General features: G+C 41.8%; 1 protein-coding gene across 2 annotated transcripts in view; it reads right to left on the reverse strand.

Moving 5' to 3' along the window:
• The window catches only part of PPM1H (protein phosphatase, Mg2+/Mn2+ dependent 1H), an 89,199-nt gene that overhangs the window by 60,844 nt on the left and 4,020 nt on the right, over nucleotides 1-24,335 (reverse strand). The gene's annotated exons all lie outside the window — the stretch shown is intronic.

Consider the following 24,335-nt stretch of genomic DNA (forward strand, 5'->3'; position numbering starts at 1 on the left):
GAAGGAACCTGTTGCCTCTTTACATCTCCAGCACCTGGTATCTCCATTAGGTGACATCTTACCTAGAACTTTGGGGGTAACATACCACCTGAAAAACATTTTGAACCACTCTTCTCTCAAGGATTGACATTTTGACAGTTTAATGTTTTTTCTCCAAAGTTCCTCCCATTCGTCTAACAATTTTTTGCTCAAAGTTTTGCATCCACTTAATCATGCAGTGTTTTATCTGTTCTCCCTCGGTTTCTAATTTTAACAGATGTTTATAGATTTGGCCTAACAAGTGAGGCTTATTTGTTTTTACTAGCATTGTGAATTCACTGCAGTTACTAGGTTGGCTTCTTGATCCTCTCACTTCTAATTTAAATCTTGAAATTAGCTGTCTATGTGTGAGCCAGTCAAGTTCTTTATGTTTTAGTTGCATCTGAGAATAATCTTTTATTGACCCTTGAGGTGATAATAGGTCCAGATATCTTAATGGTCCCAGTCTTTGTTGTTTATTCTGTTCGGTATATGCTTCTACTGGTGATTTCAGAAGAGAGGTTTAAGGGCTTATTCTCTCTTTGTACCTCTTCCAAACTTTTATTAGAGCTGCTGAATACTATGTTCAGTTTGGCGCATCACAAATGTTGACAAACTGGAGCGTATCTATAGGAGGGCAACAAAAATGGTGAGGGTTTGGAGACCAAGATGTTTGAAGAAATGTTATGGGAGCTTGGTCTGTTTAGCCTGGAGAGAAGATGACTAAGAGGTGATATGATAGCCATCTTCAAGTACTTGCCCCATGGAAGATGGAGCAGAGTTTTTTTTTCTGTTGCCCCAGAGGGTTGGACCAGAACCATTGGGATGAAATTAATTCAGGTTTTTTTTTTTTGCTAAACATCTGGAAGAAGTTCCTGACAGCTAGAGCAGTTCCCCAGTGGAACAGGCTTCCTTGAGAGGTGCTGGGTTCTCCTTCTTTGAAAGTTTTTAAGCAGAGACTAGATAGTCATCTGATAGAAATGCTGATTCTGTGAACTTGGGCAGATTGTAAATGGGTGAGCAGAAGGGATTATGTCGATGCTTGGCTTCTGTGGCCAATTCTTGCATTCCCAGGAAAATGCCGATTGCCACTTTGGGATCAGAAGGTGAATTTCTTCCAGGCCAGACTGGAAGGGGGGGATAATATGGGCATGGAACTGGAGTCACTGTGGTGAGCAGGTAGTTGTGAATTTCGTGCACTGTGAATCTATGTTTGGATTATTCATAACTAGGTGGGATGGTAGGTGCATCAGTGGGAGAAATAAATGCACATTTTTGGATGGGGTGGATTCAGCAGTTGTGAATTCTTTTTCCTGTATGTTATAGTGAATAGAAAATGATTTTAAGATTGTTTATGCGGATTCTAATGTGCCACTACTCGAAACCTCTAGGTTAAATGAGTGATATCAAACATGCACAGTTTTCTAATAGAATGCCAGTTTGGCGTAGTGGTTAGGAGAGCGGACTTCTAATCTGGCAAGCCAGGTTCGATTCTGTACTCCCCCACATGCAGCCAGCTGGGTGACCTTGGGCTTGCCACGGCACTGATAAAACTGTTCTGACCGGGCAGTGATATCAGCGCTCTCTCAGCCTCACCCACCCCACAGGCTGTCTGTTGTGCGGAGAGGAATGGGAAGGCGACTGTAAGCTGCTTTGAGCCTCCTTCGGGTAGGGAAAAGCGGCATATAAGAACCAACTCTTCTTCTTCTTCTTCTAAATAAACATAGTGGTCTGTAATCACTGCCTGACTGTTTCTACAAAAATGAGGCAATAATATATGGTTAGTGGGCTGTGTTCAGAACGGTGCATCACAGCTTGTACAGGCTTGCTTAGACCACATTGCCTTGACACATCAGTGCTTCCACAGTGATGAAATATGCTACCAGCCAGCTTCTTGGGAAAGACTTGATTGATATACACCAAGGAAGAAATATGCTGTCCACTCAACTGTGACACCCAAGTGAGCCAGAAAGAAATGAAATTCCTATGCAAAATAAATCTCAACACTCAGCAATTTTAAGACTGACAGTCTATTGTGCTTCCTTAAAACTTCTACATTATAAAACTTTCAGGATCCAAAAGTTTTGTCAGTAGTGATATAGATTATATAGATTTGTGGAACACAATTGAGAACACAAATACAGATTTGTGGAACACACTTTAGACACAGTCTGTCTATGGTTTATTTTTAGGTCAGGCAGAATGTATCTTGAGTTCATTGTGGCACTATGTGTATAGTTATTTCTTTGTCTCTCAAAGTAACCTTGAGTTTGTCAAAAGCAGATAGCTCCTGAATGTAGCATCCCTCCATATAAAGGAATGTATTCTTTGAAACAAAGAACGAGAAAATTGTAATAAGATATATAGCCATCCATGATAGGTCAGATTGTACGCCCTTCGTCGTTAACCTGATTGGTCAAAGGGACAGTGAGGGACTGAGCATCAGGATACCTCATGATGACGTATCAAGGTCTTAAAAATGAGCTGCACTGATGCAGACTTCAGAGAATGCACCAATTAGCTTTCTCTCCATGCTTGCAAACATGTATCCTAAATAAATCCTCTTGCTGCTTAGCTGTCTTTGTTGTGGTCTTGTACATTTTACACTGCATGATCTATAACAGTAGTGATAATTTAGGAGTATGGCCCATTCCGACAGGTGGCTTTCTCCCAAGGCCCTGTGTGGATTGTGTCAGCTGCTGAACTAGTCTGCTGTGGAAATGTCAGTTCATACAAATTGGCCCCCAAGGCAATGCCCACTGGTTATGGCTGCCTGGACTGCCTGTCCCTCCATATTTTCAAGGCATGACCTTTAATGTACTAATTACTATTATTTCCCAGAGTGAATTATTTATTGAGAACATTGATGTGGTGTTTCTCATTAGAATAATATGCAACCAAGTCACAGCTGAATGATAGTGATCCTGTAGGCTTTTCAAGGCAAGTGCCTCCGGGTCACAACCCTGATATTCCTTGGTGGTCCTCCCATTCAAATACAAACCATGGCCAACCCTCCTTCGTTTCTGAGAGCTGGCAAAACCGGCCAGCCTGGGCTATCCAGGTCAGGGCTTATGCAACTGTATCAATAGGCAATTAATATTATGCAATTAATTGCAAAATGCAATTAACGTGGAATTAGCTGCTATGCCAGAGGCAGTGAACTTCTGAAAAGCAGTTGCAGGAAGGGAGAGGCAGCCACAGCTCAAGCCTGTATGGCCTTGCTTGTGGGTCTGCTGTGTTTCCCATCCTGTGGGTCTCAGGCTTCTGCAGTCTCAGTGATTTCTGGATGCTCTGTTATTGTTTTATCCAGTGGGCTTCTGTACAAAGTAATACCGATGTGGGGCAGCAATCCACTGTGCTAAAGCACCTGGCTGGCCACCATTCAGCAGAGCTCTTCTTACATTCTTTTAAATAACAGGACATTGTAACAGCTTAAAAGGCAGCGACATCAAGACCAGAACAACAACAGAAGTAATAAACTCTCACAAACTAGTCAAAGGCCTGGGTAAGCAACAAGCCTCAGGCTTCTACTGGCCTGAAAAGATAAGCCAGATATGCAACCAGAAGGAAGTAATTCTAAAGATAGGATGCCACCACAGGAAAGGCCTACCTTCCATCTTGCACAAAAACATAGTAGTGGACCCACGCTAATGCCTTCACAAGCACAAGGCCTATACAATGAGATATCCTCCCAAAAAGAGGATTGGGGGGGGGGGCATTTCAGGCTGCCAAAGGAGGAGAGAAGCAGAAAAACCACACTCCAAAGTCACAAGTCCTTGTTCCAGCAGAAATGTTAGTCTGGGGCCAACCTGCAGTCTTTCACTTAAATTCTCTGCCTCCTCTCTGAAACCAGTGCCTGAATTTAATGTCACAATTATTTCCCCAACAGCTAACAACATGGCAAATTGCAGACTTGAGACTCCCACAGCTCAAGGAAACCAGGATAAATGGCTTATATAACATTTCAAGCTTCTAAATTTCTCCTTCATGTTTAACATGGGTGAAAAGTTAGACTCCAAGATTTGGCAGTTTTGGTGATAATCACCTTTTGATACAGCTGTCAGTTTAATTACCACACAGCAGCTAATCTGCACATGACCAAAACAGTTAACATATTTCCACAGATAAGGATTCACTCCTTATTGACGCTACTCAGTTACTATAACATCTGAGATATTAGCCCCTCTTATAGAAAATGGCTTTATGGGCATGTGAGACTCCCTCCTACAGACTTATTTATCTATTTAAAATACAGCATTTCCACTCAAATAGGGTTTTTTCATTGGTGGGTGGGCCTTATGGAAAGGAAGCGGGGGAAATAATTAAGAGAAGAAATGGACTTTTGTTATCCGTTACAGCAGCCTTTCTCACCTTTTTTTACCATTGAGAAACCCCTGGAACATTCCTCAGGCTTTGAGAAATGCCAGAATTGCTGTGACTATGCAGAATACGGTTGGGAAGCATAGCTGTATACATGCCCACCTAGGACCCCTCCCCTTCCCACCCCCTCCAGGCCCATCACTGGCAATTTCTATTCGGGGTGGGGGCAGGTTGACATGATCATATATTGTCATAAATTTTTAACATATTTAGAAAATATATAAAAATTAATTAACTCCCACCATTTCAGAAAACCCCTTCAGGGCACACAAGAAACCCCAGGGTTTCATGAAACTCTGGTCGAGAAAGCCTGCTTTAGAGGGTAGTTTTTACTATATGTGCATGCAGAAGTATATGTCACAGGAAACAAAAAACATTTGCCATCATGTTGCTATTGTATTTGGGGGGGGGGGGGCGGACAGTGGCTCCAGTTCCTCCACAGTTGTGCCATCTCAGTGGCAGGAGGGGACAATGGGAGCTTCTGATCCTCTTTTTACCACCTGCCTCCAATGCTGTTGTCTTGGCATTGTCTTGGCATGATGTCAGCAAGAGCTCCCATGGCTTCTTCCCCTGCCCACCTCCAGTGCCACTGACTCCTGGGAGAACAGAAGTGGGCAGAGTGCCCTGATCCTCCTCCCCCAAGTGCCTTAGGTGCTGCAGTCTCTGAGGCTAGGGAGAGGGTGGCATCAAGGATATTTTGTTAAGGCTGCTACAGACTCCTCACACTTCACTTTCTTCCATCCAAACATATCTCTTTCTACATATATAAGTATGGCCTTCACTACTAAAGATATTCTATATTGTGACAAATGACCCATTATCATGCTTATTACATGGGTTTACAGATCGTAGGCAGCAATGTTTCCAATTTGCCACTAGTCTCCCCACAAGTTCTAGTCTAACATCAATGTAATGAAATATTCCGAAGAAATTTGCTCTGAAAGTTTCCAATTTGCATTTTCAAACCACCATGGCATGATAATTATATCCCTCAGACAATTATGCAGCCCTTGCATACATCACAGTCTATTTATGTTGCTCATAGACCAATTTAGATGCAATGTAAAACAAAACAAAAAGAAGAGCATTGAGAACAGTTTAACCAATCCATAAATAACTTTATTTTTATCTGGCATACATCTCGATCATGTAGATGGGTTGGCATAAGGAGCATCTTGCACTAACACAGCTACACAGCAATGCAAATGGCAGAAGTCATCTTGCCAAAGGTGCTGTTACAATCCCATTATAAAAAGCTATGCCAGGTAGATAATAATGTCAGTGAAACCTCGACAGCTGAAACATCTTTATGATATCACATAAATTACCGGTGTCTAACATGTGGATCACAGTCCAAGGTTTTTAGCACAAACCTTTTTTTTTAGTTTTTCATATTTAGTTCTGATACAATGGTATCATGAAACTGGAACATTATGAAGAACCACTGACAAAAAGAAAACAGAGCATGAACATATCTTTGAATGCACAACTCACATGTGAGTCATGCCCAAAACTCATGCACCAATCACGGACTCTTTTGATTCTGACAATGTTGCTACAACAGAGCCTTTACTGAGTGGCTGAGGGCAGACACACAATGCAAACCCTCTAGGATCATGGGGTCCATGGTTGAAAAAACTTGGGACACTTTGACCCAAGTGATTAATTCTATCACATCCTACTTTCTCCATGCTGTGATGCCCTAGCACAGCGTTTCATTTGGGTATGCTCTTTGCTTGCATACTGGCCCACAAATCTTGCTACACATTTCTGCCAAGACAGAAAGTCAGCTTCATATTATAATTAATATGGATCTATTTCATCAAAATCCATTTTATATGCTCATATTATCAATAACTAGGGATGAAGGAAGAGCCTCTTGTAGCACAAAGTGGTAAGCGGCAGAAATGCTTTCTAAAGCTGTCTGTCCATGAGGTTGGGAGTTCGATCCCAGCAGCCGGCTCAAGGTTGACTCAGCCTTCCATCCTTCTGAGGTTGGTAAAATGAGTACCCAGCTTGCTGGGGGGTAAAACGGTAATGACTGGGGAAGGCACTGGCAAGGCCACCCTGTATTGAGTCTGCCATGAAAATGCTGGAGGACATCACCCCAAGGGTCAGACATGACTCGGTGCTTGCACAGGGGATACCTTTACCTTTAGGGATGAAGGTACCAATACTTGCTGTTGAGTTTTCCAAAAGCAGAATAGTAAAAACTCAGCATCTATATAAACCATACTCAAAATATAATTGTGGCATATCAAGCATAGCACTGCATATTTTGATTCAAGATGACATAGCTGCAGATGCAATTTGACAACCATAAGCAATCATTCCTCAAGTTTTAAGCAACTGCTAAATCAATTTTCCCTTGATATGGAAGTGGACATTTTGTAGCTCATTTATCAAGGCTAAAAAATCTAAGTAAAATCCCTCCCTAAAAGCAGGTAATCTTATAGGTGTCCAGCAATGTGTTGGCAAGACATTCACAATCCTTCATTGATCAGTGGTCCCCCCCCTTATTACAACAAAACTTGAGTCCCATGGAACCTTTAAGACCAACAAAGATTTATTCAAGGCATGAACTTTCATGTGCATGCACACTTCCTCAGACAATGGAACAGGAATCATAATAAGAGTAGATATAAAGCGAAAGTAAATTGGTAGAAAATCAGTAAACTGTGTCACAAAATCCTTATGCAATATAATTCTTTGCTAGAAAAGGGAATCAGTCCTTTGGGTTCAATTGTAGTTCACATTGGATGAATAAAAATGTCACAGTAATTAATGGCTACCCACTTGAATCCGGCTCTTATTGTATTCCATGTTGTAGCTGATGTTCAGAAGACTCAACTGGGTCTAACAATTCTGCTCAGTAAAAAGATAAGTGTATCAGAAAGAAGTGCATCTTCTTTCTAAGAACAAAATAGTCATCATAAAAATAAAATCTAATAAACAATGTTTCACTTCCATTGAACTTTTGAACCAAGTTCCTGTCTCTACAACTGAGACAATTCGTTACAAATTTACCATTTTCATCTATTCCAAGTAGCTCTTTTATACAGTTCACTCACTCAGGAAACCTTTTTCGTGACAGCGCCTACGCAGTCCACTTCTCTGCTGCTCAACCTCTGTCATTCTTCAACTGCTATTTTTCAAGTCTGCCCCTCTCACCATTCCCTCAGCTCACAACGGCTGCTCTTTCCAAGAGGCTGAACTCAAGTACCTGAGTCAGGTGGATAGACAGCACAGGAAAAACTTACATAAGCAATACAGAAGGCATTCAAGGCAGGGTGGCCTGTTTCAGCTAAGGTGGCCAACCTCCAGGCTGTAAACTACTGAACTGTGTGAATTTTTAAACTGGAAAAGGAATAATTAAAGGAACGGCATCATCCACATTTGGTGTGGCTAAGAGTTTGGTGTTTGTCCTTCCATTTGCTATCTGCAACACTGAACAGATGCTCTCCTAATAACTTAAACCTTCAGGTTGTGGCTGGAGATCTCCTAGAACTATAACTGATCTCCATACTACAGAGATCAGTTTCCTTAGAGAAATGGTTGCTTTGGAAAGTGGGCAGTATGACATAATAACTTGATGAAATCCTCCCCCACACCAAAACCCAAAAACCCCAGGACCTAGAGCTGGAAATCCTATATTCAGCAGATTTGGCCGAGTATTTTCATCTTTGTGTTATTTTGTTACAGGACATGAGTTGTGTCCTTCTAATTGATTGTTATTACCTATCTTGAAGTGGGATATAAGTATATTAAATAACCAAACATCTGGACACAACTGAGAGATTCAATAGTCACAATGATGAGGTTCTATTTAGTTGGGAAGTTTGAGTCCTGGGCATAAGCATAATTCTTCAGAAATTTCCTCAAGCCTTACATGTAGATAGGGGGGTAGTTGCCAGAAAGGGCTAGTTAAAATGCATAAGTAACTGGATGATAAATATAGCTGAGATTGGAGTAAAGCAATTGGTAAAACCTGTGAATGGCAGCAAATAAGCATACAAATACAAGAGTTAATAGATGCGAGATCTAAATTTGAGTCCAGCACCTCCAAGACCAATGAAGTTCAATTCCAAATGAGAACTAATAAACTTAGCATGTGTATATGCACACTTCTTCAGATATACAAAAACAAATTTCTTCATGTGTGTGTAAGGGGGCAGGGATGATAGTTGCCACGGAGAGCTAATGAGTGACAGCCAGTGTTGTACAACATAGTTTGTGTGTACGAAATGAGCAGTGACTGGAGATTTAATCCTTATGTGACTTGTGCAAATGTCCATGGCATGCCTTAAGTCTCAGGCAACTGTACAATTCTTTTTTTAAAGCTAGGTTGCCTAGCATGCAGGCTCATACGAAAAATCACCTTTTAGACATCTGAATTTGTGCATGCAAAGAAGGTGAACCTAAAAATTCAGTTCCAGTCATGTGTGGCACTCTCAGCAGACTATTTTCATAATTCCATGTAATTTATTAATTTGTCCTGCTCTATGCTAAATGCTTTGAAGTTCTGCTCCTATTTCCTTAGAGAATTGCCAGTAGCAGGATTTTGCTTTATAAGGAAAGTCTTTGGCATTGATAGCCAAGGGATACAAAATGGGATGAGGAACAACTGAACCATGAAAAATACATTTGCTGTGGGGGCTGTGGGGAGATCTGTGTAAGTCTGCACTTTGTCTTGAGGCTGTGCTTCTAAATCAACTGCCCCATTGTGCATTCTTCTACAGGACATTTCTGCTACTAAATAAACAGAATCCCAACTGTGATTTATAAGAAACCCGAAAAGCACCTCCCTATGATTCTGGAAAAGAGCCTCTTGTGGCGCAGAGTGGTAAGGCAGCAGACATGCTGTCTGAAGCTCTGTCCATGAGGCTGGGTGTTCGATCCCAGCAGCTGGCTCAAGGATGACTCAGCCTTCCATCCTTCCGAGGTTGGTAAAATGAATACCCGGCTTGCTGCTGGGGGGTAAACGGTAATGACTGGGGAAGGCACTGGCAAACCACCCCATACTGAGTCTGCCATGAAAACGCCAGAGGGCGTCACCCCAAGGGTCAGACATGACCCAGTGCTTGCACAGGGGATATCTTTACCTTTTTATGATTCTGGGGATGCCAAGAGCCAGCCTGCTGGCTCACCCATGCCAAATGCATGGGTGAGGACTGAAACCCTCATGGTACAGTGCCTTCCAGTCCCAAGGAGTCCAGAAAGATACCATGATCAGTGGCATTAAAAGTGCCAAGAGGTGCAAGAGAATGAGCAGGGCCACACTCCCCCAGCCATCTCTCAGTCCCAAGCCATCCCACCAGAGCCATTTCAGTCCCATGACCAGGCCAGAAAACAGATCCAAACAAGTCCCTTAATTAAGTTGCCCCTTCACTTATACATTAAATATAACCTCAAGAAGCCTCAGTTTGTGCTGGAACTATGAAGGAAAGAGGTTTACTCAGATTGGCTATTTGAAGCTGTTTCCCCTTATACTTCTGTTTACATTTTAAGGGGGGAAGTACACCCCCTTCCTTTTTGCCGTGAAGATCCTAATCAAAAAGCAGAGAACCAGCTGTCAAATAGTAAAACTGAGAAGGGATTGAATGTACAGCCTCCCCACTCAGGTCCCTTCCCTGCATGGCACTGAGACAAACAAATGCTACAGCAGCTTGCACATCCTAGGGATAAAATAACATGGATCTCAGTTACATCTGTCTGAGTCCTTATTTTTGGCTCATTAAGTGAATCCCAGAGATAATGTTCAGCTATCAAACAGGTATAAAAGAGCATCTACCTTAGGTTTGCTTAAATCGAGCAACTGTTCTATGCCTTTTTTCATACCGAAAGCACTTATTCCCTATGCTTACAATTCAAGGACAACAATAAATCTATCACAATTATATAAATAAGTAAAAACATAGTTCTGAAAGATATCACCATCCCATTTTAGAACAATGGCCACAAAGTGAAAAGGCATGCCTCACTCTGCCCCCACATACTAGCTGGCAAGATTTAAATATTCATTCTAGAAAACGTACAATTTGTCACTAGCATGAGCAGAATCCCTTTTACTTAAAGTTTTATAACCCTCAAAGCACTAAAGCAGGCTGGCAGGGGAGGGGCTTACTTTGTCACCTTGCTTTTGAGTAATGTGGACAGCTCTCCAGGATGGAATTCAGTTCCCTCCCTAGTCACACTGATGATTTATAAAATCTTCATCTAATCCTCAAATTGATACAAATGGGGAGAATAGATTTAGGTCAGTACAGTAATGCTGTCAGAGACAGGGAGGTGTGCAGACATATCTCTGCATTTGAACAATAGTAATAATTTTTAAAATCCGGATTAATATTTTTTTAAAAACAAAAACATTCATTAAATGCTAATTTCAGTTGGAAGGTCAAAAGCATTAGGCGTCATTATGAACTGTGGCTGAAAGAAGCAGAGAATGTTAGAAATGACAACCCTTCAAAGTTTATTTGTTTAGTATGTATTCTATCCCACCCTTCGTCCAAGGCACACAGGCCACAACACAATTTCCTCCCTCTTCCATTTCACCTTCACAACAACCCAGTGAGGCCAAGAAACTGTGGTTGGCCCCCAAAGTCCCTCAACAAGCTCCACCTGCAAAGTGGGAATCTGAATGAAATTGGGTCTCCAGCCACACTCCAGCATAGATCTACTTAAGCTATCAATGCTAATACAACAGAGTTGACTGTTTTTTAAAAGAAGGTTCAGCTGGATTATACTTAAAAGATACATATTAAGAACTTGCCCTGTGAAAGCCATTGTTGTGAGTATCCCATCATGGGGTTACCAATAATATGAAACTGTCCAGTAGTTTCACCATCTCCACTTACAAATGTGACTCAGCATGGTTGCAGCATTTGCTAGATTCCTGGCTCTCATCTCTGGCCCAGGGCCATGCAGACAAATACTCAGATGCATACAAGGACAAGAGGTCAAAGTAGCAGTGAATGGATTTTACCAGTTCTCTTACTCCCTTAGCCTCTAGGGAAAGAAGTGCATTAGAGCCTAAACAACAATAATGTAGTCCAGTGAAAAAGCTTCAGTAGGGACTATATTGGTAGTATGGGCAGGATGATATTAAGGCACTTTACTGCTAGGTAAAGGTAAAGGTCCCTTCAAGGATCGCTGCCTTGTCATGGTGAAGGGACTTATGTAGCTCAGTGAAGCCGTGCAGGGCCACCCAAGATGGACAGGTCATAGTGGAGAGCTCTGACAAAAGGTGATCCACTAGAGAAGGAAATGGCAAACCACTCCAGTATCTTTGCCATGAAAACTCTATGGACAGTTCCAAAAGGCAAAATGAGCCCCGGAAGATGAGCCCCTCAGGTCAGAAGGTGTCCAATATGCTACTGGGGATGAGCAGACGGCTAGTACGAATAGCACCAGAATGAATGAAGCAACTGGGCCAAAGCCGAAAGGACGCTCAGTTGTAGAGGGAACTGGTGGCGAAAAGACTGTCTGATGTTGTAAAGACTTTTTTTCCATAGGAACCTGGAACGTCAGATTCATGAATCAAGGCAAGCTGGACGTGGTCAAACGAGAGATGACAAGACTGAACATCGACATTTTAGGAATCAGTGAACTAAAATGGACAGGAATGGGTGAATTTAATTCAGATGACCATCAGGTATACTACTGTGGGCAAGAATCTCCCAGAAGAAATGGAGTAGCCTTCATAATAAAAGAGTAGGAAAAGCAGTATTGGGATACAATCCCCAAAATGACAGAATGATCTCAGTTCAAATCCAAGGCAAACCATTCAACATCACAGGAATCCAGGCCTATGCCCCAACCACTGCTGGTGAAGAGGATGAAGTTGACCAGTTCTATGAAACTCTACAACACCTTCTTGAAGCAACGCCCAAAAATGATGTGCTTATCATCATGGGGGATTGGAATGCTAAAGTAGGAAGCCAAAAGATAACCGGGCTAACAGGCAAGCTTGGCCTTGGAGTACAAAATGAAGCAGGGCACAGGCTGGTAGAATTTTGTCAAGAGAATACAATGGTCATAGCAAACACTCTTTTCCAGAAACCCAAGAAACAACTCTACACATAGACAACACCAGAGGGTCAACACAGAAATCAGATTGATTATGTGCTCTGCAGCCAAAGACTGAGAAGTTCTATACAGTCAGTAAAAACAAGACCAGGCGCCGATTGTGGTTCAGCTTCTTGATGCAAAATTTAGGCTGAAATTGAAGAAAGTAGGGAAAACCACTAGGCCACTCAGGTATGAACTAAATCATATCCCTGATGAATATACAGTAGAGGTGACAAATAGATTTAAGGAATTAGATCTGATAGACAGAGTGCTTGAAGAACTATGGACCGAGGTTCTCAACATTGTACAAGAGGTAGCAACTAAAACCATCCCAAAGAAAAAGAAATGAAAGAAAGCAAATTGCTGTCTGAGGAAGCTTTACAAATAGCTAAGGAGAGAAGGGAAGTGAAAGGCAAGGGAGAAAGAGAAAGATACACCCAATTGAATGCAGAATTCCAGATAATAGCTAGAAGAGATAAGAATGCCTTCTTAAATGAACAGTGCAAACAAATAGAAGAAAACAATAGAATAGGGAGGACCAGAGATCTTTTCAAGAAAATTGGAGATATGAAGAGAACGTTTCATGCAAAGATAGATATGATAAAGGACCAAAATGGTAGGGACCTAACAGAAGCAGAAGAGATTAAACAAAGGTGGCAAAATTATACAGAAGAACTATACAAGAGTGAGCTTAATATCCCTGATAACCATGATGGGGTAGTCACTGACCTGGAGCCAGACATCCTGGAATGTGAAGTCAAATGGGCCTTAGGAAGTCTGAACAACAATAAAGCTAGTGCAGGTGACAGCATTCCAGTTGAACTATTCAAAATCTTAAAAGACGATGCGGTAAAAGTGCTACACTCAATATGCCAGAAAATTTGGAAAACTCAGCAGTGGCCACAGGTTTGGAAAAGGTCAGTTTACATTTCAATCGAATGTTCAAACTACCGCACCATTGCTCTCATTTCTCATGCTAGCAAAGTTATGCTCAAAATCCTACAAGCTAGGCTCCAGCAATATGTAGACCGAGAACTTCCAGAAGTACCGGCAAGATTTCGAAGAGGCAGAGGAACTAGAGATCAAATTGCCAACATATGCTGGATCATGGAGAAAGCTAGGGAGTTCCAGAAAAACATCTACTTCTGCTTAATTGACAATGCTAAAGCCTTTGATTGTGTGGAACACAACAAATTGTGGCAAGTTCTTAAAGAGATGGAAATACCATAGCATCTTATTGGTCTCTTGAGAAACTTTTATGCACGTCAAGAAGCAACAGTGAGAACTGAACATGGAATCACTGATTGGTTCAAAATTGAGAAAGGAGTTTGGCAAGGCTGTATACTGTTGCCTTGCCTATTTAATTTGTATGCGGAGCACATCATGAGAAAGGCAGGGTTAGATGAGTCACAAATTGGGATCAAGATTGCAGGGAGAAATATCAACAACCTCAGATATGCAGATGATACCACTCTAATAGCAGAAAGTTAAGAGGAACTAAAGAGCCTGTTGATGCGGGTGAAGGAGGAGAGTGCAAAAGTTGGCTTAAAACTCAACATCAAGACAATGAAGATCATGGCATCCGGCCCTCTCAAATCCTGGCAAATAGATGGGGGAAGAAATGGAGATGGTGACAGATTTTATTTTCCTGGGCTCCAAGATCACTGCAGATGGGGACTACAGCAAAGAAATTAAAAGAGTTCTTATCCCAGACAGGTCCCGCCCTAACTCCTCCCCACCAGCCCTTACTGCTTTATTTAGTCCGCGACGGATAAACCTTACAATGGAAATCATTTTGGCAGCAAAACAGGATGTGCAAGATTTAAGCCATGTCCTCCAATTTAGCTACATTTATTTCACCACTATCTTCTCGAGTAATGAAATCCTGCCATCATTTTAAATATTGAACTGGAAGACAGAATGAGTGGATTCTAGGCAACCTTGCCCAGCAGGCATGTATGAATGCAGCTGAACTACGAACTGAGCCAAGCAGCATTCAACATGGACACATGATTCCCATGCATTTATTTCCTTCATGTATGTGAGCTGGGTTTTTTTTCATCACTAGCAACAGAAGAAAGAGCTTACTACTCAATGCAAACAGCTGAACTGTTTGTGCAAGTAGGACAGCAGCAGAACATATGTTTTGTATTTCTAAGAAACAAGTAAAAGCAAGAAAGAACACAATTTGTGTTTCTATGCTATAAAAATCAGCTATTCAGACCGGTCCCAGTGCATGCCACAGTAAATGTGAGTGCCCTCTAATTTGGAAGATTTACTAGGATTCTGGCTGAGTTCTTCCCTTACATGCCTTACTATGCAACCTTAAGCACAAAGTTTGAGTCCAGGGGCACCTTTAAGACCAATGAGGTTTTATTCAAGGTATACACTTTTGTGTATAAGCATACTTCTTTGGACACTGTATACCTTAAGTTGAAGTTTGTTGGTCTTAAAGGCCACCTCAGCTATCCACCTGAATCTGTGCAATCCTAAGAACACTTTTCTGGGAGTAAGCCCTATTAACAAAGTTTAGTTATGATTCTGAGCAGACCTACTTATGCTTACACCACTCACTTCTCCACCAAGCCTTGCCTCCCACACACATCAGTATGTGAGCTATGTATAAAAGGAAGACATGTATATTATCTGAGGACCTCCAGTATGTTTTGACTGAGAAGCTTTGGTTCAGTGTGTGAAGTGTGAGGCATGTTCTGCTTTTGTTTTTGTTTTTTAAGTGGAACACCATACCATGTACATTTGGGCTTCTTAGTCACCATACCAAAAAACTTGGAAACTACAGGTCTCGATGAAGCAATAGAAGGAATTTTTATACATCAAAGCTGAACTCCAAAGTATATCAAAGTTGAACTCCAAAGAAGATAATGCAAACACTGGCAGAGGGCTTTCTATTAAGTCAATCTATTCTGATTCACTTGCATGTGTGACAAATGTGACAAAAATGCTTGCAAACATATATTTGTTGCAATAACATACTTGCATTTTGAAGTGTACTGTTAAAATATGTCAAATAAAGAAGACAGCTCACTGGGAGCAAAGCAAGCACACAGTGTATCCAAGAAACTTCATGAGATCAGAATCAGATTAAGTCTCTAGACTGCTAGTTGTCTGCATATTGCTAACAATATAGGACAATTCACTCATAGCTGCATTTGAAAAAGGAAGGATAATGCCACTCTTTTAAGTGAACAGATTTGTCTTCTCACATCAGGTAGAGAGAGCTCCAAGCATCACAATCAAGGTCTCAATAAACCTGTTGTTACCAATGTTATGTAGCATCATTCTTTAAGAACTTTTTTCCTTCCACTAGTTTCAATCAAACACACATCCTATTTAATTATAGCCCAATTTAGAGTGTTTTTTAAAAGGAAACTGAACATCAGAACATTTCTGTAGCTATTAATAAAAGTAAATGTTTCATTGTTATAAAGCCCCAACAGCCATGCTGTAACAAGACCTCGGTTTAAATACAGCCATCCTGTTCCATCAGTATATTTATTGACAGACTGCTGGATGGCTAACAATCCCACAGCTGTGTGAAAAGCAATAATCAACAACTGCCTCCATTCACAGGCACAGGCCTCTAATTTAATGCAACCATCTTCCATACTGCTGCCTGCTGCCATTTCAAATCAAAGCTTTAACAGAGAGGTTTTAAAAAATGTGCACTTCAGTTCCTGGCTGCTACTATTCTCAGAGGATAACATCTCAATTCTGGCTGTAACTCTATTCATACTGACAAATTAATATTACACAATAATGAAGCAGCAATAATGGATATGAAGTAAACAGAGATCTATAAAAACAACAAGGACCAAGAATCTTTATACACATATATTGTCTTCCATTGATGCTGTGAACATTGTGGGGAATAGGAAATAACTTTACATTTTATTTATTTACTAGCTTCAAAGCCCATTCATAAGAACGGGTCCCCTGAATGGGTCCCCTCCCCTGGCCAGGCAGCTTAAGGTAGCTTTGGGCGGAAGCTCGCAGCCAAATCAAGTGGGGCGGGCGGGGGCTGGGCAGCTCGTTAGCAGGGCTGAGACAGAGCTCCTTAGCAGGCAGTCAGCAGGCCGGGAGGCCCTTGTTAGCTAACCCTCCACCACAACCCTTTGCCCAGGGCCTTTTCACCTGCTGCTGGCTCCAGGCACTGAGGTGTCTGAGAGCAAAGAGGCTAGAGTCCAGGGATGGAGGGCAGAAGCTGCAGGGGCAGGGCCAATCAGGACAAAGCTGGCCTTATTCCAACTTGGACAGCCGGACACATCCCACCCCCTAGGCTGTTTCAGATATATATAGAGGAACAACAATGGATAAGGATTGTTGTTGTTGGATTTCTACCCTGCCCTTATTGGACCTGCTATCGGGATGGTTTACAGTAGCGGTCCCCAACCTTTTTATGGTTGAGGACTGCCTCCGAGGGTGGTAAAGAGCTGGCGGCCTGGGCGCCGCGCATGCGCATTAGCGCCCCCTGGTGGTGAAAATGCTCCCAGCTCTCATAGCAGAAAACTAGCCGGGCCGCGAGTGAAGCTTCTCTCTGCGGGGGGGGGGGGGGGAGGCAGGCGTGGCGGCCCATCACCGAGGCCTTCGCAGCCCACTAGTGGGCCGCAGACCGGGGTTTGACGACCCCCGGTTTACAGCATTCAATAGTACAGTAGTACAACATTCAAGAATACAACAAATTTTAAAATCATTAAAACATTTTAAAACAATTAAACAAGCCAATGACAACATAAATTCAATCACTGTACATTTACAGCTGTATGTAGGAAAGAGTAAAACATTTTGCATTTTAAAAACCTGCCTGACTTGCTCACAAGTTCCTTTCCAACAAGCAGGCACAAAGCATTTTGGAAAGATGTCCCGCCCTGGCCAATATACTCCAGTAACGCTGAGACCATGAGCAGGTACACATTTCTTAGTACTGCTTGCACTAGACAAAACATCACTGGGAAGACTTCCACACCAGCGTGGTTTCCCAGGATAGTATGCCTCCTGGCATGATGGTCTGAAATTGCTCTTGCAAGAGAGATTCCTTACAGTCCAGGGTAATCTGTTTTCTCTCTGTTTTTAGCAGCAGTTTCCCTGTCACACATTTCATTGAAGTCCCTGCCCTTTACTGTGTTCTCACATGATTCTCTGCCCGCTCCATTTTATTTTTAATTTTGAAGAGCATGGGTAACACAGCCCTGCGTGCGCACACACACACACACACACCCCACCTCCATGTATGTGCAGAGCATCCTACCTCCTTGTCTAGAACGCAGGTGATTTTCTTTCGTTATGCTAACAAGGTCTAGCCCCCTGTAGTCATCAGCAAATGAAGAGTGATTGATCAGTAATTGACTAGCTCTTCACCAAAGCCCTGCAGTTATGGGCTATTTCCCCTTCAGACACAAGACACAGCTTGCATTGTTGCAGTGTTGTGCCCAAGAAATACCAGTTGTTAAAACAAAACAGGCTGGGGTGTGTCCAAAGAATGGACTGAACATGGTATGTGCATAAATACAGACGACATCATGAAGAAAAATGAACAAAAGAAAAATCAGTCAGGTGGCTGAAATATGGGGAATTTTTGGTGTGAAAATAGCCCCTGGTCATTTATCTATAAACTAGAAAGGTCTTGTGTGAAAGCCACGTAACCCTCATAGCCCTCTGACAGTAGAAACTAAGTACTCCTTAATGCACTATATTTTTAGCCATATTTATTATCTCTGCCAGTATATCACATGAAATATGAGACAAACTGGAAGCACATGACAATTCTGCCACTTCCTTAAATATTGCTTCAACTGCTTATATACACTGGTCTTCAAAAATTTATCTGAACAGGACAGACTAGTATTCCGCCATGATACACAACTGGCTTCAACTGACAGAATTTCAAAGACTAAAACACATTACTCAGACAGTATCATTGCAAACTCTGGCTGCAATAAGCTGCATCAAATAAAATGCCATTATTTTAGGTTTCAGCATAGAAAAAAAAGAACCCCAAATTCTTAGCATGGTTGCTCTATTCTTGTACATTTTCTACCCATACAACAACCTTTTAAGATGGGGTAATCAGAAGGTGCACAGTATTATAAGGGTAGCTGCCCCCACAGTAAGTATTGTGCCCTTTTCTTCATCTGTCCCTTCCTTAATAACCTCCAACCCAGATTTTTTTTAATCTATTGTATAATGAGTTGACAATCCATGATGCCAACAGTTCTCTCACTGATCAGACCTCATCAATGCATACACAATCTTGCAATGTTCTTTGAGCAATATGTATCAATTGGTATGGAATATTGTATGGAATATTAACTACCATTTTGCTATTCTTTATTAAGAGCACTTATTGGAACTTTACAGCAGTGGTCCCCAGCCCCCGGTCCAGGGACCGGGACCGGTCCGTGGATCAGTTGGTACCAGGCCGCGGTTCCTCCTCGTCCTCCTCCCCAGTTGCTGCCTCAGGGCTGCCCTGCCACTCTGCCGCCAGCTCAACTTTGGTGCTCTCTGGTGGCCGCCATGGCTGGGGCTCCCCCTCAGTGTAACACTGCACAGGTGCTGCTGGCAGCACCCCCCAGCAGGTGGTGGGAAGTCAGGGGTGCCGGCGGGAAAGCAAGCGGAGCAGGGGCTCAGGTGGTGGTGACGTCCCTTGGCAAAAGACTACCCCCCCCCCAGGCCTCAGTAAAATTGTCAAGCGTTGACCGGTCCCAGGTGATAAAAAGGTTGGGGACTACTGCTTTATAGAATCTACTCAGGCTGGATTCTGCAAACTGTTCACATAAGAATATCTTCCTGTGAACCGAACATACCCAATTTTCTCCTGAGTGCTTTGTAGCTTAGATGTGGTACGTGTTCATCAAACGTAAAGTTGGCAAAACCAGGGAAAAATCTTACTAAGCATCAAGCTGCTCTATTAAGCACAGCTTTGGCAAACTGTGGTTCTTCATAAGTGATCATTTACATTAATATTTATTATGTGGCTAAAAAAATCTTGCAACCTAATCCTTGACATAAGTACTTGTAAGTAAGCTATATCTAGCTTTCTCCAATTTATATTGATTACTTTTGTCCTCTCCCTAATGATGCAGCATTAAATTGGTCTTCTGCTCACTTTAGCAAAGGGAATTCAGTGGAAGATCTTCCAAAATTAATCAAATTCAGCAGCCTCACTTACATCATCTGCCCTGTTTGATGGAAGAGCTATCCCTTGTGTGAGTCACTATACTATAGGGAAGAGAGAGTGAATGACTCAGCAGAGCTGTTGGTAAGGGTCTCCCTTCCCTCCTTAAAGCATGGATGAAGTAGCCATTTCTAAAAGTACCAGTATGTTGCAAACCTGGGGTATATTCTTAACTACTTGAAGCTGTATGGGTTTGTATGTTTATTTTTCCTAGAAGATCATCCCAATAGATATATGTTTGTATGAACTGGTAGAAATATAACAAACAGTTCTTACTAAGGCGATTCTTAACAAGGCTTTATTATAAACAAAAATGAGAAGGGAAAGAAGAGATTGCACAACATACCATAACACTGGGTCTTTAGATGAGTTTGTAAAAAGATGCTAATCCAGAGCATGCAAAGCCTACAGGTGCCAAAAGTGGGTGGTGGGCTACACTATTTAGCTTGGCACACAAGACCGGTTCCCATCACAAAGGATTACATCAGGCGCTGAAACCACCAGCAGCATCATGGAGGGTCCAGTTGCTCCCAGTGTAACTGGCAAAGGATAAATATCAGTTCCCCACCATTCTGTTTGCTAACACACCAACATGTTCAGAAGGATATGCCTCAAGGAAACCAAAAAGCACAGCGAACTAATGCACTAACCTATTTGTGCGGGTATCTCTCGAATGCAAATAAAATTTTAGTCAGTTTCAATGATGCAATCACCTGTGGTAAGAAAAACCATCTTCTGATGACCAGAATCACAGAATCATAGAGTTGGAAGGGGCCATACAGGCCATCTAGTCCAACCCCCTGCTCAACGCAGGATCAGCCCAAAGCATCCTAAACCAAAAAGGGCAGCGTTCAAACTCTAGAATATACAGACTTCTCTCCTTTTGAAGGCTGCAACTCCCACATGTCACTCCAGCTCCAGCTTTCAGACACCCATTAACACTCACCGAATAAGCATCTTCAGCCTTTCAATGGCAATGGAGAAAGCCATTTCAGTTTTCTCTAGAAACGCCCACTAACAAGTAGACACAGAGAGACCAAAATAACTTTGCTCCTAGTATTTTAGGAAGGAGCCATTCTTGGATTAATTTAATTTTGTATGCACTCAACAGCTCTGACCCGGATGAACCTGACTACCCCAGCCTTTTCAGACCTCAGAAGCGAAGCAGGGTGGGCCCAGGTGCGTATCTAGATGAGAGCCTCCAAGAAGTCCAAGGTTGTAATGCAGACAAGCAATGGTAAACCCCCTCTGCTCACCATAAGTCAGCTGCCACACGAGGGCGCTTTCTACCACCAGTAACCTTGTATACATTTGTCTCAAACCCTGAAATTCTTTATCATCCCTCAGCCAATCTAAAGTTTTACTATGTTAATGGCTTTAAAAGAATGAATTAAGGAACATCCATCATTATAGCCAGTAGCATGGCTAGAGACCATGCACCACAAATTATATCAGGAATATACAAGTGTGTACTCAGATGAAAGGAAAGCTAGAATTTGGTTTCTTCATTTGCTTAGTAAATTAGTATGCAAGCACTTATCATAGGTATGTGTGGGTCTGAGTCCATTAAGGGCTTTGTCAGTGACTACCAGAACCTTGAATTGAACCTGATAAATGATCACTAACCAGTGCAGTGTCTGCAGAATGGGTGTAACACGAATGTTCCACCTAGCACACAACTGCACTATGGTGTTTAGTACCAACTGGAATTTCCAACTGGTCTGTCAGGGCATATCCATGTTGAGTGCATTACATTAGCATAGATCCATGTTGGTAGTTCAGCTAAGTCAAGGTAGGAGCTATCATATGGCCAAGATGATGATGATGATGAAGAAGACGTTATATGCTGCTTTTCTCTACCTGAAGGAGGCTCAAAGCAAATTACAGTCGCCTTCCCTTTCCTCTCCCCACAACAGACACCCTGTAGGGTGGGTGAGGCTGAGAGAGCCCTGATATTACTGCTCGGACAGAACAGCTTTATCAGTGCTGTGGAGAGCCCAAGGTCACCCAGCTGGCTGCATGTGGGCGAGAGCAGAATCAAACCCGGCTCGCCAGATTAGAATTCCACACTCCTAACCACTACACCAAGCTTTAAAATGTATTCTTTGCAGCTGTATTAACTTGCTGACATAGTAGACAGAAGCAAGTGTGTACTAGACTCCTTCAAAAAGAAGGCACTCAGTGTCCAGGATCTTCCCTCTGTTGTGCCAGAGTTCAGTTTCAATTTGTTCACCCATAACAGTTTAACCACAGCAATAAGGCTTTGCATCAGGGTCTCCACATTATCACAAGGAGATATGGATAAAGAAATAGAGAGCTGGGTGCCATCAACATAGTCCTTCTCCAAAATGAGAAATTATATCCCTTATAAGGGGTTTATGTAGAGACTAATCATCATGGGAGATAAGTCTCCACAAGGCAAGTCCTACACCAAAGATAACTAGTTTCCAACAGCAATCCTCTAAGCCCTGCCCATAAGGAATAATTTAAAGCCATTCAAAGCACATCACTTAAGCCGTGCTTGTACCTCCAAATGCCTTAATAAGATGGTCTGTTGAACATTAACAAAGGCTGCTCACAAATCCAGTAACAAAGTGGCACATATCCTTATACATATCCAGACAGAGAATCAACTAAGGCCACTAGAGACCAGATCCTAAATGGTCACATCATTCTGTGTTAGTGATTAATTTATGACAGGTATCAGGGATGTAGTTATTCTTGCATGATTTCAGTAAGCAGGACATACAAGGATCCAAAGTCTAAGTGGTGGCCCTGATAGATCCCAGGATCCCATCAATATCCATCAATGTAACTGGATTTAAATGATCGTAATTGGAACAAAGAGTGCACTGGAGATCTCTAATGTAGACCAATTACCAACAACAAAAACTTTCCTAGAGATTTTCCACAATTCATTCTAGGCCCTTATAAAACAAATGGAAGAGAGCTGTAGTAAATGAAATTGTTCAGGAAGACACTTTTGCAAAGGGTGTGGTTTGAGTTAATGTTCATAACATGCATGAGCTTTTTGAAATTGTTCAAGTTTGTAATGCAGCCTTATTACACATGTTTTATACTGTTCTTACTGTTTGGGTTTAAATTTTGTAATCTATCCTGACTCACAGTGAGAAAGATGCACTATAAAGTAAATAAATACATTTTTATAACAAACATTTTTCAATTCTATAATGCCAGAAACCTTCTGATATTCCCAGATAATATCACAACTATACCTATTGAAGAATAAGGCCAAAACTTTTTATTATTAAAGTAAGTATCAAAGCTTATATCCACCACATCAAGGTCAAGACTTTATCCTAAAACCGCTATAATCCTGAAAGCACAGCCTCTCAAGTAGGTCCCACTGATTTTAATTGGATTTATCACTCAGTAAGCATGCTTCAGACAGAGGCCTAAGATTTCCAACCCTCACCCCCACCCAAAAAAACAAACAAACACAAAACACCAAATACCCATTAGCAGTAGTGTTTACTTAAGATCCTGGGGCAAAAATATACCCATGTAGCATTAAAGAAACATTAGCCTCAAAGAAAATTAAAGTCAGTAGACTTTCAACAGGAAGCAACTCCTCTTAAAATGAATCCTTAATTAGATGTCATGTGTAAATGGACAAGACAAAGGCAAGGATTAGGAATAAAGCTTTTAAAAGATTGTGGCATAGAAAACTGGGTAAACATTCTAAGTTATCTTTTGAGCAAAAACAGTGGCGGCAAGTAATAACCTTTGCTTTGTATGCCTGTACAGAAAGGGGCGGGCAGCCTGTCAGAGCTCAACAGACCTCAATTCATCTGGCTGACATAACAAGTAAAACAGAGGCTGGTCTCTAAGGCAAAAATCTTCAGTGTGTAATGAGGTAACTACAGTAAAATCTTTGAGTCGCCTACAGATTTCTTACTTATAATGCAAGAGAACAGCTTCTTGTTAAAACTTAGTAGGACAGGGGACAGTGGATTTCACTCATTTCTGAAATATGGTACATAGCCAGCAGACCTTGAAATACAGATGTATGGAGAAGGACACTCAAATCTCCATATTCAATCCATGAAGATACATTTTATTTTGCCCATTTCTTAAGGAACTTCATTTGAAAATAAAAGAGGGACAGAACATTTGTTCCAAGGCATCAGATGCTTAAACAAATACTTTCTCAGCTAGCAGAATAAAACATGTTAAGGTGATTAATTGCACCCGAATACATAAAAGAATGGTAAACATAAAAACACAGAAGCAATTATAGAAGACATCACCATGCAAGAAAGAAATGTGATACACCCTGAGCCTTAGGGGAGGGCAGTATACAAATGCAATAAATAAATAAAAAAGCAGAATTGTACAAGTAGTGGGTAACATGGAGCTTGTGCTACTGAAAACAGCATCCTTGTACCGAGTCCTGCTGCCGTCCCCAGAAAAACCTACCTTGCACTGTTACACCTTCTAAGGTTGATTAATCTCATCATGGCCTGATTCTCTAATCTTTCTCAACTTTTTCTCTAATGAGAAACCCCTGAAACATTCTTCAAGCTTCAAGAAATCCCAGAAGTGGCACAATCATACAGAATATTGTTGGAAAGCATAACTGTGTACACACCCACCTGGGGCCCCTTTCCTTCGCACCCCCTCTAGGCTCATCACTGGCCATTTTGGGAGGGGG

The sequence above is a fragment of the Paroedura picta genome, chromosome 5, assembly GCF_049243985.1.
Source record: "Paroedura picta isolate Pp20150507F chromosome 5, Ppicta_v3.0, whole genome shotgun sequence".
In the NCBI taxonomy this organism is placed as follows: domain Eukaryota; kingdom Metazoa; phylum Chordata; class Lepidosauria; order Squamata; family Gekkonidae; genus Paroedura; species Paroedura picta.